The sequence below is a fragment of the Taeniopygia guttata genome, chromosome 5 (genome assembly GCF_048771995.1).
Source record: "Taeniopygia guttata chromosome 5, bTaeGut7.mat, whole genome shotgun sequence".
Lineage (NCBI taxonomy): Eukaryota > Metazoa > Chordata > Aves > Passeriformes > Estrildidae > Taeniopygia > Taeniopygia guttata.
This window is the reverse complement of record NC_133030.1, coordinates 50312962-50324210: the sequence shown is the minus strand read 5'-3', so window position 1 is coordinate 50324210 and position 11249 is coordinate 50312962. Positions and strand designations below refer to the sequence as shown.

At 35.6% G+C, this 11249-nt stretch overlaps 1 protein-coding gene across 8 annotated transcripts in view; it reads left to right on the top strand.

Moving 5' to 3' along the window:
- The window catches only part of DICER1 (dicer 1, ribonuclease III), a 65097-nt gene that overhangs the window by 11545 nt on the left and 42303 nt on the right, over positions 1–11249 (top strand). For 7 of the 8 annotated variants that reach the window (XM_072929364.1, XM_072929365.1, XM_072929363.1 and 4 more), the window contains 2 exon segments: positions 6297–6362; positions 7269–7369. The exons of the other annotated variant lie outside the window; for it this stretch is intronic. The gene's annotated coding sequence lies outside the window, so the exon portion shown is untranslated. 8 annotated transcript variants of the gene reach the window in all.

Below are 11249 nucleotides of genomic sequence, written 5' to 3'. Positions count from 1 at the left end.
CAGCTGCCAGTCAGCCTCACAGAATTTGGCTGCATTTTTTTCTGAAAATTGAGAACTACTGAATTAAGAAAACATTTCAGTTTTTGCTCATAGTTGCTTGATGTTGGCTACTTAATGTTGCTGCAATCAAACTACTGTACTTCTGGTAATTAGATTATACCAGGCATAATAATTGATGGTTTGGCAACATGGATGCAAACTACAACTAATGTGGTAAGAACAGGAAGGAATCTTTCTTTTGCTTTGTATTTTCTATTTCTTGATAACCAGGATTTGTGGAGCTGGTAATACTGAATAAATCTGCTGTGTTGGTTTTAGGCAAGAGTCTCTATTCAAACTTGTATGTTTGTGTTCTACCCTGAAAATGCAGTTCACAACTGACTGAATTAAAGGACTGTCTATTTCAGTATTACCGAAGATAGTTCCTATCTTCAACTGATGGCTGTGGACTAGGGTCGTGTACATATGCGTGCCTTGTTAATGTTGTTAATGTAACATTGTGTCAATAATACAAACAGGGACTAGAATAGAAATGAATATAGGAATATATTAATTCTGAGTTGTGCTTAGCAGAGAGTTAATTGACAGGTTTAATACTATATTAACTTAGTTATATTGCTTCCAGAACCCAACATAGTGTCAGAAGCCCTCAACTGCACCATTTACGGGCACTTAATGCCTTTAAAGCATTATTTCTCAGGCATGAATAATTTTAGATAATAATATAGAAAATGGGATTAACAATAATTTCATTTCTCTTATCTTCTGAATTGCCTCTGTAATCATTAAATGAGTATTCAGTAAATACTGTATCCAGTAAACCACAACTACTTTAATGTCTGGAGCAATCCTGTCTTTTGCATATCTGGGAATGCTTTTGTATATATGCAGGAATAGCTCTCACTCCATTCTGGAAAATGAAAGGTTAAAAGTTACCTCCACCTTCATGCCTCCCTACCTTTTTTAAATTTTTTTTTTAATGATCGTTGTAGCAAAACAGCTTATTTCATGTTTTGAAGCTTTTGTTACCATTCAGCGAGGAGGACCAGCTTAGATTTTTTAACCCACATAGTTGAGAATATCCATCACTATCTTATGAGCAGACCTAATGTGGAAAATAGGACTAATGCTGCAGTGAACTGTAATCTACATTTGGTATTAGGGAAAGATAACTATCAATATACATTCAGAGAATTATCTCAAGAATACCTATTTTATCTCAATTTATTATTTTTCATCTTGAATTTGTTCTGCTACTGTGGAAGATTGATGGATGAATCAGGAACGGGTCTGATTTGGATCTCTGCACTGCTTTAGTGGTGCTTTGTTGGAACAGGATTGGAGCTAAGGGACCTTCATGAACTGGTTAAACCACCTCCTCTGTTAGCAGTGAAATATGTTTGACCTTGTTCCAGCTTTCATGGTTGATCACAATATGAAAAACTTTCAGAGAAGGAAAGGAAATGCAAAGCTTCTCAGTAAATATGTAGATGCCTATGACCCCACATGTTGGGGAACAGAAACTGTGCACATTGCATTTTGTGGATCTTAAATATTTTTATTTTTCAAATTCGGTTGGGATTCCATATTTGCTCCTAAACCTAAGAATTTGATTGAAGACATCTATTAAAAAAGCTTAAATTGAAGATAAAAACCCTTTATAGTTACTTAGCACAAGAGGAAGTCCTCAAGTCTGTGCAAATTGTTCCATTTTTTTCTACTGATAGCTCAGGACTTACGGTACACAGAGCAAACATGTCTCATCTCGTAGGTATTTTTTACCTTAAATAAGGACTTCAGCTCTTCTGTCACTACCTTTTTACCAAGTAAATTGTTGAATATTTTTGATTCAGTTTCGCTATTGTGTCAGTTGTTCTGGAAGGTCAACAGTGCTACAGATAACCTGTGATACAAAATTGCTGCATGAGGCTTGAAGCATGATACTGGTAAAATGTAATATTTATGGCTTCTCACCATTTTTCAACCCCAAACAGTATGCAAATGTTTGCTTTATTGGACAATATTGAAGAATAGAGGTTTCATTAAAAGATAAAGGTGTTAATTAATAGGAGCTGCTGAAGTCTTATATTTAACTGTAAAGAATGACAAGGAATGCTCATGTTCTAGTCTAAGCACATGTATTTACATAGGGGGAAATAACTATATCTTCTCCATTTTGGAATTAAGTCAGATCATTTTACATGATGCACATTTTTTCTGCTCATGTCTTGTGTGAGAGTCCTTGCAACACTTTTGGTTTGCCACAGAGCATTTTCATAGGATTGTAGAATTCCATATGATTTAGGGAAAAGACCCCTAAAATTCAGCTATCAACGTAAGACTGCTCAGTCCACACAAAATCATGTCCATAAGTGCCACATCTACACATTTTGTTTAACACATCCAGGGGTGTTGACTCTACCTGAGTAGCATCTTCACTTTTACATATTACATATTCCAAAAGAATAACAAAGACAAACTCAACAACAAAAAACAAGACAAAAAAGAGCAACCTAGTGTGCCTATGGAAATGTGTTGGAAGTTATTCACATATTTTCCTTCAAGAAAATAATCAGGTATGTTTTTTGGTTGTTGCAGGTTTTTTTCTCTCCTCTGGTGAATTCTGTGACAGCTGAGGAGCTTTGAATGTCTTCTGAATTTGGGAGGAAAAAAGTTTCTTTGTACTACATATTTTTATTAATTTAATACTGACTTTAACCCAGCTTCACATTAAAGAAAATTTCAGTAGTGTGCCTATAAGTTTGCTTCAGGGAAAGGCCATGTGAAGCCAGGTAGTGTAACTGGTGAGAAGTTGTTCTTTTTTAGGATGAAATTAAAAACAACAAAGCATAAAATGTGGAGTAAATAATGTGCTATCTGACAAAGTACACATTTTAAGGTTGCACTAGGAAGAGTTGGTTTGATTTACCATTGATGATAAATACTTTTTTTGTTTGTTTTGCTGGTGTTTTTTTTTTAAACTAGGGCTAAAATTTGATCACTGATTCTTGGGTGGTACATAAATTGATATGGCTGACTGCAGTAGATGTGGACTCTCATTTTAGAATTGGTAGAAGTTTTAGAGCTTGATTGACAATCCAAATGTCTGCTGGCCTTGCATCATACAATTACTGACTTCAGAGAAAGCCTTTTGTGAAGTAGGGAACTTAGTAATTTTGGGTGTTGTGGCACAGTGGTAACAGTGAACTGTTGAATACCCATGTTTTGAGGAGCTTGACTTTCAGCCCCATGCAGAGAAAGGGTTTATGTTTATGCAAATAATGGGATTGAAGTCTCCACATGGGGTTATATTCAGGGGACAGCTGCAGCTTTTACTTACCCAAAGCAAGAATAATTAATGCTTTGGAACTGTACTTGCCTCACAGCTTGCCCTCAAATTGGGGAAGAGAGAAATCCCTGCTCTAATGTCTGCTTAATTGCCTTCCTGTAGAAAGCCATAAGTGCTTGAAAAGCTTGAACATAACCTTTAAATTAACAAAATCATCACAAGTAAATAATTTGGTACCCAAGTAAATGGCCAAATGATAAATAAATTCACAGATATGGTCAGTTATCCCTACTTGTGATACCGATATTATAGTTACCCATAAATTACATGTCGAGCTGCAATTTTCCTATGCAGTAAAAAACCCTCAAATATGTGGCATAATTTAATTATAACTGCTGTTAAAACTAATAAACGTTTTTCAGACCTTTTGTTGAGATTTCTTTATATTTAGAGGTGTGTGTCTTGAGTGTAATTTTTTTTCCTGACTTCCATGAAGGCTTGGGTCCTTAGATGTGAAATAGCATTTTGCTTTCACATTTACCTGAGGCAGTAGGGAGTTTATACTATGGCTTCTTATGTAACTTTATTGTTTGTACCATAATAAACCAAAGAAAAATACTTGAAATACTAAGTTGGTGGAATAACAAAAAGAAGAAACGGATAAGTCCTGTTCTGTAGTCACTTCTTCCCTCTGTTCTCAGCATCTGTGACCAGCTGTGATTATTGAGGTGGGATGCTAGCCCAGATGTACTTTTTCTTCCCAATCATAAACGCAGGTTTTACCTTGGCCCCTAAAGATCGTGCAGGACTTGGTTCATGCTGAAATTCAGTTGTATTTACCTAAAGATTATTCACTAAATAATGTGATTTAAGAGTCCAGTTGCATAGAACTTACTACAAAATAACTTCATTTTCAAGTTGTTAACAGTTTCAATAATTATTTAATTGCTCTAGGGACTAGTTGTTTAATTTCAAATTGTCAAAGATGTTGAAGAGCAAGAGCCTTGGTAGTCTTTCAGATTCAGACTGTTGCTTACAGTGTGACAACAAGTGTTCTACTGTAAATTTCAGTTCTCCTTTTTCTTACTATCCTTTTTTAATAGTAAGTTAGGTATCATATGAATGTGATTATTTTCAAGGACTGAATTACAAACCCACAAAATAAAAATAAATTGTTGATATATTCTGCATTCTCTGATATATTTGGATACTTGGTTTATGTGCTTTTTGCATTAGTAGTGTTTCAGTAGCAAATAGCCAAGCTACTTGAAGATCTTGGCTGAGATTTGCAGCACTAGCTTGTGGTTGCTTGCAGATTTCTAGAGCACTGGAGATTTGCAGAAGTGCCTGCTGTGTCACTTCTTGGATGCTTCTCTTGATGTCTTTATAGGAACTGTTTATTGTTAGTGCTTTGAGTATTCATTGTGTTTGTGGTCTGCTTATCTTAGAACGGTTTCCTTCTACCTGTTGATAAAATAAATGAATATTGAGCTTTTAAAAGAAAAAGTGACATTTAAAAAAAGGAGGAGCCTTGCAGTTTCATAAAGGCATTGATATTCCTAAAAGTCAGGTTTCTAAAATGCCGCAAATTTTTCCTTTTTGTATTTTTTGCTTGTTTTTAACGAGATCCGCAGAAGCTATAGAGCAAAATAAAACTTTTTTATTTAATGTGGCATAAGGTGTCCTGCCGGCTGCGGCTGCAGCACGGGCGGTGTCCAGCCCCGGCGGTGCCCTGTCCCGGTGCCCTGTCCCGGTGCCCTGTCCCGGTGCCCTGTCCCGGGGCCGTGGCCGTGGCGGGTGCCCGCGGCCCGCCGGGGAAGGGTCGCACCCGGCTTTGTCTGCGTGGGTGCAGCAGCGCCATTTGGATGCTAATGATGTGCTGTGCTAGACCTTGACTGCATCTCAGGAATGTGGCCTGTCTGGATTTGGGCTGGCATTCACTCGGCCTACTGTAAATCCTGCCCGCCGATCGATTGATTCAAGCAGAGGTCTTCTGGCTTCCGTGTGCCGAGGGAAGCGGTTGTGCTGGTGGAGAATTAGATTTGTATGCTTTTTTTGGTTCTCAGATCTTACCTACTGGTCTCTGTGCTTTGTGTTTGCCATCTGCGATTTGGCAATAAAGTAAATTTGCTCTGTTAAGCTACACATGCGGCAGTAGCTTTACTGACGAGGGTTGAACCTTTCTTTCTGTTCGTGTTTGCTTTTTGCTGGGGTATCCAAAGGCTGCATTGTTCCTTTCAGCTTTTCTTGCAAATATATAGAGAGTGGATTGTATTTCTATATTTTTACCATGAATGTGGCAGTTTTCTGTTGTTAGGTTATTTTCTGGTTCAATGGAATATATATTCTGGTTCATATTTAGAGGCAGTGAATAAAGGAATAATGTAGACATAAAGGAACATGCTATAATAAATCTAAGTTCTACTTACTACATCTTAGAAGCAATTTGCTATATTTTGTGCTGAAAGTAAAGGATATATTTATGTATGCTGCAAACACAAATTTTGAATGTAGCCCAGGGAATTCATTCTTTCTTAGTTTATTTTGTACATGAATGCAGTATCCATCAGATTTTCTGTGCTGCATTCCTTTTGTATTCTTGTAAAATAAAATAATAAAGGTTTACTTTGTTTTCTGGAAAAACATTCTTTCAGATCTGTTTCTTAAATGTGTTGAATAATAATTTTCTTCTGGATTTCCCTGCTGTGTTAGGTGAAACATGCGTGGAGCACAGGGGAGAAAAGCTGTCAATCTAGTTGGCCTTAGCTAGCAATTACTTCAGCAGAGAAAACAAAACATGTAAATATCTCCTGAGCACTTACGGCTGATCTTTCAGACACTGACTGTATCCCTAGCCAAAAAGGGGCATATGATAGTTAGATTTTGAAGGACCATGTGCTCTTGCTACAGAGCTAAATATTAAAATGCAAGAAAGCAGACTACCACATGGCACAGTTGATTTTAATGGCAGTTCATGGTAAAATGCTCTCTTTATGTTGCCTTTTAGGTTACCTAGGGTGAAACAAAATTACAGGATTGGAGACTCTGGAAAAGCTCAGCATCAGCGTTTGAGGTAAAAATGAACATACTGAACTAATCTTGGGAGTGTCCTCTTTGTTAACTTTATGGAATTGATTGGAGGAGAAATTTTCTTCAAGAGCCATTTTGTGTTTAAGTTTTCAGTATTGATTTTTAAAAATTGGACTTCACAATCTCTTTTTAGGTCTGGCAAAACTCACACTTTTAGGTGTATGTATTGTGCAAATTTTTTATTTTATAGCTTTAAGATCACTCTAGATCTGCTGAAATATGTTATTTTTGCTTTAAGTTGTAGTTTTACGTGTGTGTATATTTAATATGTTCAGTATAAATATATAATATCTGTATTTGGCTAATATATCTAGAAATTCACTAACATTAATTAGTATCCTTCTGGATTTCACTTTTATTTTACTATTTATGTTAAATAATCATCTTAAGCGCACAGTACTTTTACTAAAAAGACTGGTGTACATTGAGAGAAATAGTTGTTGCTTTTTCATGAGTTGACTGTATTTCTTGCAGTTTTTAATTGAAATAGTTTAAAGAAGCTTGAACTCTGATTTTTTCAATGTCTCAACTCAAAGTGAAAATATATGTGAATGGAAAAAGCAGTACAATTACACAAACCATAGCAAAATTATATCAAGCACTCTATTTACGTATTTCCCACATGATTAATGAATATAATTAATGAAAATAACCTGGAAATAGGACTGGGGAAGTATGTGCACATTTAAACTAAGTTCTGATAGTAAACTAAAATAATTCATGTTCAGACTGAACCTAAATAGTTTGTTTCTGTCAGCAAGTTGTGTTGTAGGCTCAACACATATAAATGTTTTTAAGCAGATGAATTACCACAATTAATCTTGCTATTGTAGTTCCCTTTTCAAATAATTTTTATAGTTCATAAGTTTTTGTTCTTGTTCTTTTTAAGAGTCAAGGCTTACAAATTATGTGATTAATCTACAAGCTGATATCATGATGTCAAAATGCAGTTCAGGAAGCATAAACACAGAGACTGCGGAAATTAAAACGGTAAGACTGCTTTGTAGCATGAGAGAAGCAGGTTTTGATGTATCACTGCACTGTGTTCTTCTCTTTTGTATTTAAAGATGCTTCAGAGCCATAAAGTAAATTCCATATGTGAGTTTATAGAAGTTAACTGAATTTCTTTGCAAAGAAAAATGAAAGTAGCTACTTCATTTTATTCATAGAAGTTTAGATGTTTATCATGAAACTCTTGCCCTGATACTTCTTATGAAGCTTACTATGAATAGAAATCTGTTCAGTTTTTTATAAGGATGTGTGTGTGCTTTTCTTGTGGATCTTATATTCAAATGTGGTTGTGTTGGTGAAATATGATCAGCTTAAAAAAAAAAAAAGGGGGGTTGGCACAGGGGGATACAATTAGACTTGAATTCATATGTTGTTCCAGATAGGAGATACAAAGCAAATGGTTAGGAAAAGAAATGACAGGTAAATTAAGGTCTTAGTTTCATTAGTATGCTTCAGTTTCAAATATGAGTTCAGCAAAAATAGGGAAAGAGGCTATCTGATTAAAACTACATAGCAGAAAAGTGCGCTTTGCTAACAGGGAAGACAAATGTATTTAGTTCCGCTATGCTCTCATTGCCTTGCATCTTAGATCCATATACTTCATGCTTTATCTTTTGTAGTCTGTGTTAGGGAGGTGAAAGGAGTTTGCATAGCACCAGTTCTGCAGTGCTGATTAAGCAACTGCATAGTTAGGATTGTTGCACTGGCCTTGTACACATCATTTTAAAAAATGAAAGTTTGTTCCAGACTCTGGCTGCATGTCTGTATTCTAAAGGAGAAATAACCCCTTACTGAATGTTTATTCTGAATGCCTCATGCACTGGTGTCACTAGAAATGTGCTATAAAACTGATTTTTGTTTTTACATTGTATTGCTTTACTTGTAAATGCCCTGCAGCCTGTGTGTGTTATGCTGATAAATATTGGCCTAGTCCTTTTGCATTTGACTGTATAGCTCAACTGCTATATGAATGGTGACTCTCTGGCTCTGTTGGTTGAGGTGGACTGATTGCAACACAAAGTGTTTATTAGACTTTTGCCCTAAGTCCAGGTTTGGTCATACTGAACACTTCATGAAGGACTTAAGTGGTTTTCTGAGTCTGTTAAGTGTCATGTTGTACTCCATTTCTCTCCTACAAGCAGACATTTAGGAGGTGTCTGCCAGGAATTTCACCTGTTAACTGTTCTACTGCTTGTAGAAGTGCTTCAGAATCAGCTCATCCAGATGTAGAGCCTGAATTTAACTTTCGTTTTAATAAGCTTTGTAACGAAACTTTTCCTGGACAACAGAAAGCAGCTATCATTGTGCTGGTATGCCTTGGTAGGCTATTAAAGACCAGTGTTTGACTGGTTATGTATCAGAAGACTAGAAAAAATAGAATTTTTGTAGTCAAAATGAATATTCACAGGGTATATTTCTGATTGTGTTAGGGAAACTGGGGAAGATGGTGCTTAAAGGAATATTTACTGTTGAGCTTTGTAAGCATCTACTCATTCCATTCTTGGAAAGGAGCACATCTGAAATACATTTTTTTTTAAATTAAAGAACATTGTAAGACTAAATGTAAAAATTGCTGTTAGGCAATGCATGGGATAAAAATCTTTGAAGGATGAGAGAGAAAAAATGTCTCAAGATATGTTGTGTGTTAAAGAGAGCACAATATAAAAGATTTCTGATTCCTCTTACTGAGTAATATTGACAGTTTGACGTTTGACTTTCAGACTTCTGTTTTTGTCATTTAAAACTGAGGGCATTTGATTTGGGATTTTAAAGTTCTCTTAAGAGAACAAAAGTTGCAGGAGCAATATTAAAAAAAATACTCTTCTTTTTCTGGAAGATATAGTGTGCTCTTCTGGGCTGTCACTGAAAAAGTCAAATCCTTTTAAAAAATATACTTCTTTTAAAAGAAAGCTTAGAAACCAATATTGCAAGTTCACCTGAATTGATGCAAAACCAATTCTTGCCTCTGAATGCTTACAGTGTAAGTTGGTGTGGAACATTCTCAGTGACATTTTACATTTTGTGTGTTAACATTTACATTCATTTTCTACTCTGTATTTCATATTTGTAGTATTTTACATTTTTCTTTTTATTTGGTCCTCCTTTACCCAAGCAAGAATTCTCTGTGTTAGATCATTCAGCAAGTTAATATTTCATGTAGCACTTGAACATAGTAAGTGCTATAAAGAAACTGCATTCCAACTCTTCAAGTGTTCATGTAAGAGAATATTTAAGCAGCAAGGTTCTATTCATATTTTTTTATAAATTGTAGTTTATTTCCTTTAGAGTAAGTGGATTGTTTTTACCTTCTGAGGCTAACTTGTTTTGGCTGATGCTGAGAGTGTTTTTAGATGATAAGTTAGACATTCCCGAACAAAGATGAAATTCTAAAGCATCAGAAATAATGTTTGTATGACAAGGATTACATTAGGTACAAATTTACAAATCAGTATAGAAAGCAAATCAATACACTGCACATGGCAGTAAGAAAATTTTGTTGCTAATTGGAGATGATTATAGTTTTGCATTAACTTGTGAATACAGCACAAACTATGCTCACAAATGGTGGTAAAAACTTGAAAGTTGCATCCCCAGGACACTACAGTCTTTGTGTACCTCAGTGTCATTCCATAAATGTTTTAAACTGTCCTCCAAGCAGGAGTGGATCCAGGATGTCTCATTCCAGGTGAAGCCTCTGGTTGGTTTGGCTTGTATTCCTTAATGCAGTAAGCCTTGAGGTTTTTGTGTGCCAGGGGATGCTTCAAATTGGGTATAGTCATGTGACTGAAAAACCTACACCATATTTCCAGATTTATTGAAGACTGGAAAAAATTGCTATTGCATGTTGTTGACTTCATTTCCAACATTGTATATTTTTCTGAAAAGCAGTTCTTTAAATGATGGAATAAGGGGTTAATTTTAGCCCTACCGTTCACTATCTAGTCACATAAATGTGCATTAAAATAAGGACTCTAGGTTGTGAATTCTGCTCTTAAAACTCTCAAGACTGGTGGCCATGAAACTGGAACTTTCACTATTATTTAAGTAGAACAAATAAGCTTGAGCCTTATCCAGCTTCCATAACTAGACTAGAGTCACAGGAAGTATGATTTGCCTCAGGTGTTTCTCACTCCAAATTCAGCTTCAGCAATTTCTTAGTTTCCTGTTCTATCAGATTTGAAAATAATGCAGAGGACAAAGATGGAACATCTTAAGCAAGTATCTTTATTACCCAACACTGGCTGAGCAGGATAGTTTGGCTTTTTGTTATGCTTCACTGTTAGCTAGTTTCAGTTAGCTTATGTTCAGTTTTCTGTCCACAGATTCTGAACATATGTGCTTACATCTCAGATGTTTTCAATTTAAAATCTCTTCAAGTAGATGTATTCTTTCTCTTTTTATTTCTAGATAATCCTGTTCTGCTTTTCTTTTATTGAAGAACTTAATATTTTTCCTTGCTATTGAAATAGAGACTCTAGAATGATACAATTTCTGCATTATTCTGGCCTACTCCCATAATAATGTTGACATTGATCTTGTCAGATGTTATATACTTCCAGTACAAATTATAAAAATGAGGGCCAGGACTAGGAAGCTATAGTATGGCAGAAAGAAACATTGATTTGAGAAGATAACTTTTTCTTTTTACCTGATTTAGCTTAAATTCCCTTGCTCTACATGTTCTTTCAAATATGTTGTGTCTCATGCAAGCTCAACCCAGGTGTGACTGCAGTGGCACACAATGGTGTTTTTGGTATACAGAAACCAAAGCTGTAGTTCAGAGTATATGTTGTTTCACAGCCTTTCCAGATAAAGCTGGAGCAATATGTAAGCATAAATGCTCTTGCTTCTTACAGCA